Source organism: Mytilus galloprovincialis, chromosome 5 (assembly GCF_965363235.1).
Source record: "Mytilus galloprovincialis chromosome 5, xbMytGall1.hap1.1, whole genome shotgun sequence".
NCBI classification, from domain to species: domain Eukaryota; kingdom Metazoa; phylum Mollusca; class Bivalvia; order Mytilida; family Mytilidae; genus Mytilus; species Mytilus galloprovincialis.
The window spans coordinates 28,419,421-28,426,867 of NC_134842.1; positions in this window are offsets into that span (position 1 = coordinate 28,419,421).

The following is a 7,447-nucleotide window of genomic DNA, read 5'->3' on the forward strand; positions in this document are numbered from 1 at the left end:
AATAACGAAAAATAAGCAAAAACTAGAATGAAATATAGTCAACAGAAGACGACTGCCTTTACAATATACAACTCAAGAATTGACTAAAATATACAAATATACCCAATAACGAAAAATAAGCAAAAACTAAAATGAAATATAGTCAACAGAAGAGGACGGCCTTTACAATATACAATTGAAGAATTGACTAAAATATATAAATATAGCCATACATAGACTTCTTTTCCTCCAGCATTAGAATTTCTTAAGACTGTGTGGTGTATAAACGACAAAATTTGTAGTGCTCAGCTTGTAATCTAACTTTTAACTATATAAAAAACATGTGAAAGTGTACCCTTTGAACAAGACCAATATGTTAAACTTAACTTTTTGTTTTGTATCTATCAAGCAGTAAAGGCACGAGAGTCTTTGGCCTCCTATTTCCAGCATTGGTGTCTTCGACAATTAGTTTAAGTTTATTTGTGATGAGGTCAGTTTTGGGAACAATTAATGGTCAGTCAATGATATTTGGTATACAGTTGCATCATCTCATATCTGAAAATTAAGAGGCTCCAACCCTCAGTCATGGTCTAATGACTTTAAAACAATTGCATGATTTACATGATTATGTCTTGATTCAGTTAAGATGAACTGCTCATAGACAGTCAATGATACTTGGTATACAGTTGTATAAGCTTTGCACATCTCATTTCAATAAAGATTTTGTCACCCTAATGATTCATTGACAAACTTATGCTTTGACTATGTAAACTTTAGTGATTAGGTCAGTTGAACAGCTAAGGTAATGGTAAATCAATGATATTTTGTATGCAGTTAAAGCAGTAGCATATTTCATTTCAAGGGAGATAATTTGGCTATCCACCTTCAGTTTTGATTAATTTACAGTGAATGTTTAGTATAGTTTACATTTCAACAACTGTATTTTACAAACTGCATAAGGTGAGACATATCTGTGTGAACATTCTTTGTGATAGCTTACAAGTTAAAATTCGGTAAAAAGAGGTCATCCTTCCCTGAAACATTCAAGATTAGAGATTACCTGTGGATTTGCCCTTGAATTATATGGCCTTGAGAAAGCTGCAAGTATGGAGATTATATTGCCCCACCCTCTCTTATTGACTTTGAAACTTTTCTATAGTTTACTAGTTAATGTTTGTATTTAGATTTGGGAACAACTTATAATAAGTCAATGGTCATGATGGTATTTGGTATGCAGTTGTATGAAATAAGCATTGGCACATCTCATTTACATGGAGAATGTTTAGCCATGTAACTCAGTCATGGTTCATTGACTTTGAATATTTTCTTAACTTGTATAAGATGTTAAAGTATTGCTATTTTGATTTCAACATTTGCATAATCAAAATTACAAAATTACAGGCAAGACATATCTCTGTGATAACAGTTTATAGGAGTTATACACACCTTCAAAAATTTGTAGGCAGTAATTAAAAAAAAAGAAAGTAGAATGGACACACAATCTGTATTTTTCAAAGGTGACTACTGTACTGCATTTTGGTATTTGTCTACGTCAATTTTGGATTTGATACGTATTGAAAATTCAAATAACCATAAAAAACAAAAAAATAATAATTTAGAGGTCAACAGATTTTTTTAGGGGAAACATGAAACCATGAATTCAAAATTCTTGAGAACATAATGATTGTATTGGCATAGAAAGTCCCAGAGCATACACAAGCTAATAAATAAACTTAAACCAAAGTTAGTAGGACATTAAAATCTACATGTATGAATAAAAAGAGTTGGTTTCTATGTTAATGATAGAGCAACCCAACAACGAAAAATAAGCAAAAACTAGAATGAAATAAAGTCAACACAAGACGACTGCCTTTACAATATACAACTCAAGAATTGACTAAAATATATAAATATAGCCATACATAGACTTCTCTTGTTCCAGCATTCAAATTTCTCGAGACTGTGGTGTATAAACGACAAAATTTGTAGTGTTCAGCTTGTAATTTAACTTATAACTATACAAAGTTAAAGAGCATGTGAAAGTGTACCCTTTGAACAAGACAGTATGTTAAACTTAACTTTTTGTTTTGTATCTATCAAGCAGTAAAGGCACGAGAGTCTTTGGCCTCCTATTTCCAGCATTGGTGTCTTCAACAATTAGTTAAACTTAATTTGTGATAAGGTCAGTTTTGGGAACAATTAATGGTCAGTCAATGATATTTGGTATACAGTTGCATCATCTCATATCTGAAAATTAAGAGACTCCAACCCTCAGTCATGGTCTGATTTACATGTTTATGTTTTGATTCAGTTAAGATGAACTGCTCATAGCCAGTCAATGATACTTGGTATACAGTTGTATTAGCTTTGCACATCTCATTTCAATAAAGATTTTGCCACCCTAATGATTCATTGACAAACTTATGCTTTGACTATGTAAACTTTAGTGATTAGGTCAGTTGAACAGCTAAGGTAATGGTATATCAATGATATTTTGTATGCAGTTATAGCAGTAGCATATTTCATTTCAAGGGAGATAATTTGGCTATCTACCTTCAGTCGTGATTAATTTACAGTAAATGTTTAGTATAGTTTACATTTCAACAACTGCATATAGGAGAGACATATCTGTGTGAACAGTCTTTGTGATAGCTTACAAGTTAAAATTCTGTAAAAAGAGGTCATCCTTGGTTTAAATAAAGCTGGCATACAACAAACAACCTTTTGAATTACAGGTAAGCAGACTATCACAAGAACAATGAGATAGTTCAAATAAACAAACAACTGTTAACAAATGGAAGACCACTATTATACACCAATTTCCAGGATTTTACTTTTGACTGCCCTGAGTTTTTTTCAGTTAACCTGGTTAAGTTTACAGAACAAGCACTTTTAAACAGTTAAGCATACCAAAATCAGAATTTTTCAATGGTCTTGAAACCAGTTTTAAACCTAAACTATACACCATTCAATTACTGAAGCTGGAAAAGGTTTCGTTTCCATCAATGACAGACTTTAAATTGGTGCCGTTTTACAACCAGAATTGGTAATCAGCATTGCTAAACCTTTAATTCTAATATTCAAAACAAAAATAAACATAACTTTGCTGTCTTTTATTTTGACTAATAACATTTTCATTTTAATAAATAAATAGAAATATAATAGTACAAGTGTGGAAGACTTAATGGTGTAAATATTCATACAGATCATATGTAAAAAATAAAAGTACCTAACAAAACATATTGCTTTTTGGCAGTAAGGTGACAAATACAGTGTCTTTCAAGTGACCAATGAAAATAAATATCACAAATTATGAGGAATTTGTTTAAAATGGTCTTGTGTTCCCTCCATATTGAATATAAAATTAGGATAAATTAGATGATTTATATACAGTACCTGCCCAAAAGTATTCGTCACCTGCATTTTTTTGCTATATATTCATATAAAAACACACTTTTTCCCAAAAAATATTTTGAGGGCATTTATGGTTGGATTTTTATCAGCAAGGCATTGAAAGACGTAGAATTGTCTGAAGTATGTTTTTTTATTTGATAATAGTTTTGTCTTCAGGTTTTTTTGTTTTCTCTTGATGTGAACACATACAATATTTTTTTTTATTATACTTCAAGAGTTTTTTTCCTATATAAAATAAATGAAATAGTTGTGCTATTTCATTCTAAAGACAATTTGCCAGTTAATAGTTTCAAAGACTATTGCCCCGGTTAATAGTTTCATAATCATCTTTCCCGTACTTTTCCATGTTTATTTTTCATTGGACGATAATGATGTCATTGACTACTCTGCTTGGTTACGTATGCTTTGCAACGTCAAACTCACTCTTATATTGTAAACGGTGGAATCTGTTTGTTTTGATTGTAATTTCACTTACAAGAAGCAATTATAAAAGAGAAAGAAAATCTTCATGGAAATTTTTTAAAAGATCTAAAATATAGTACCTTATTCATAATATGGGTTCACTCTCCGTATATTAAAAGTGAATTTGCGTTTGGTGTACTTTAACTAGGATTTATAATAAGCACAGAAAGTTTAACACAAGTATTTGTAGTCTTGATTGAAATTAATGAAATATTTATAAATACAAAACGAATTATAAAAAAAGTAAAGTTCATCATGTGCATGTAAAGTTATGTTACATTTTTTCTTTCTTTCAGATAAGATATATACACTTTTAGAAAATTAGTTATTTGGTATATAAAAACACTTAATGGCTGTGTTGTTCAGTATAATAAAACACCTAATGACTGGTTGTGCGGGTAATAGCAAGTTTGTTGTCCCTTCGCATACCAACTATTGCTCTCGGCTGTGCCTCGAGCAATAGTTGGTACCTCAGGGACAACAAACTTGCTATTACCCTCACACCCAGTCAATAGGTGTATAATATTTCATTTGGTTGAATATATAGCAAATTTCTGAACAGAAAATAATATACTGGTATGTGTTTTTGTGAAAAAATGAAAATGATCCACAAAAAAAAATATAACAAAATAAACATATGACAATTCTTTTTCTTTTTGGTACCAAGTTGCTTAAAATCGAAACCAAAATATGACCCCAAAATATTTTTTTGAAAAAATATAGTTTTATATACAGTATATAGCGAAAAATCTCCAAGTGACGAATACTTATGGCCACACTCTGTATGTTACATTATCATCGTTACAAATGGCAAGACGACTAAATTCAATATCTTGTGAAAATGTTTTTGAAAGGGATGGAGTTTATACACGTATAAAAAGAAAATCTGACAACCATTTTCTCCACACAAAACGTCAATTCAATTAAAATCTTAACAAATTTTAGTGTGGGTAAAAAAAAAAAAAACATTTTGGACTCATTGGCTGAAGACTGTTCCCATTTAATATTACAATGTAGTATGGATTCATTGATAATACTACTATGCCAATTTTCATTGATAGGGGAAAATTGTTTATTCATTTTAATTTTGTTGATTCGTCTATAATTAATGTTAACTTCATTTAACATTTAGGTATACTTCAGGGTTAAATTTATCCATGAAATTCATGAAAAATGATACCACAGAAATATAAATGAATCTACTGATTAATGAGCAATGTATTTTACCATTTTATTTAAGGTGGTACCTAACACGGCAGGGAGATAACTCTGTAAAATCAGCTAAACGTTTTAATTACATTATGTTGTGAAGGGAATCTTAAGCTTCTCAATGATCAAAATTAGTGTTTGACAAACTGCTATATAACCAGTGCATTTTTTCTGATAAAACAGTTGGTTCAAAATTTTTGAAATTTTTATATTTTTGTTAAAGGGTCAAAGTAAATACTTTGTCAAAATTTTATGAAAATTAAACGAGCCAAATTAATTTTAGTAAAGGTGTTGGGTACCACCTTAAGTTTTGACAAAAGAACATTCACTACAAAAAAGGACCTTTTAGATAGTTGAGATAGCAATTTAAGAATCAAACAAATAATGAATAATGCTACACTACAACTACCTTTCTTAACCTAACAAATTTATGTTTTAAAAACTTTTTAAAATCTGCAACAGATAAATGTTAAATAATAATACATTATACAAAAACTGTAACACCTTATTTTATTTTAGTACAACATATGCTAAAATAAAGACTAGAAAATAGTAAAATTTATCTATGTTATATATCTGCAGACTAGATTAGTTAAAAAAAAGTAACAACTGCTTTTGTCTGAACTTAAATAGATACTGTGAATAAACTATACCATGAGATCTATATGTAGGCCAAGTAAAAAAGTGTGTGCTTTATAAGATCAGTTAAAAAAAATACCAATTAATGCGATGTTTAACTAATTATGATACTGAAGATAATAATAATTCATGCATCTAATTTAAAAATATTTTTCCAACCATAATGATTTATTTATCAGGTATGAAACAAATGCAATTTTCTGTATGTACAGCTACATAATAAATGCTTGTCATGAGTTCATTAATGCTTAAAATAATTTTACAACTTGTTATACAGATGAAATATATGAATATACAAGTAAATAATGGGCCTGTTAATTGGAGGTAATAAGAAATGGTAATTAAATCATATAATAAAATTGAGAATGGAAATAGGGAATGTGTCAAAGAGACAACAACCCGACCAAATAAAAAACAACAGCAGAGGGTCACCAACAGGTCTTCAATGTAGCAAGAAATTCCTGCACCCGGAGGCGTCCTTCAGCTGGCCCCTAAACAAATATATACTAGTCCAGTGATAATGAACGCCATACTAATTTCCAAATTGTACACAAGAAACTAAAATTAAAATAATACAAGACTAACAAAGTCCATAGGCTCCTGACTTGGTACAGGCGCAAAAATGCGGCGGGGATTAACATGTTTGTGAGATCTCAACCCTCCCCCTATACCTCTAACCAATGTAGAAAAGTAAACACATAACAATACGCACATATGTCTGATTTCCTTACTCTCAATTTCTATGATTACCAGTAGGTAAAGAAACTCTCTTTTGTTAACCACTTACAAAAATGTATTGCTTATACAAAATTGAGGCTATTTGAGCTGTTAAAGCATTGACCTTTTATGTATTAACCTTTCTTTTCACAAGTTGTTAGTTCTATCCCTATCGTAAATTATTTACTCAGACATATGTATATATAATGCAGTTGAGTTTTATTGAAAACAATGTGTCTCACATGGGTAACTTTCATTTCAGCTAATAAAATTTAAAAAGCTCTTGTAACAAACTTAACATAACATTTTCAGACCCAATGCAAGAACTATGGTTAACACTTAAAATGTTTCAAACTGTTAACCAAAGTTAAATGCCGAAAATATAGTTTTGGTCATGGTAAAAATCAAATGCAAAAAAAATAACAAATGTGACAAAGACATGAAAAACAATCTATTTGCCCTTATTCTAAACATGAGAGATATATGCTATAAAAATCATAAATATACATGGTCCCTTTTTAAATTCTATTTAACAAAAGCACAAGATAATGAATATGTATTTCATTAATTTTCAACAATATAATAATTTTATAAATAAATAATATAACTTCAATATAATTTCGATACAATTTATAACAATTTCAATACTTCAATAATCAACAAACATTTCATACAACATACTAGTCCAAATAAGTATGACTTATTGATGAAATAGCATCAGCGTAATGAGGTCATATATAGGCATCACAGCAATAATCAAAATAGCCCTTCGATATATCATTTTTATTAGGCCAATCAACACACAAAAAATCAAGTAAATTTTTCTGTGATAAAATTTTGTACATATATTTAACAAAGGCACTTAAAAATGAATTTAAAACAAATTTTAAGAACACTTGGGTAAAGGCATATATGAAACTGATCACACTAATAAAATTGATTCAAACAAATAAAATAAAAAAACATCAGATCAATCTTCTTTTGGAGAATTTGTACCATAGTCTAAAACATTGCAAGACATTTTAAA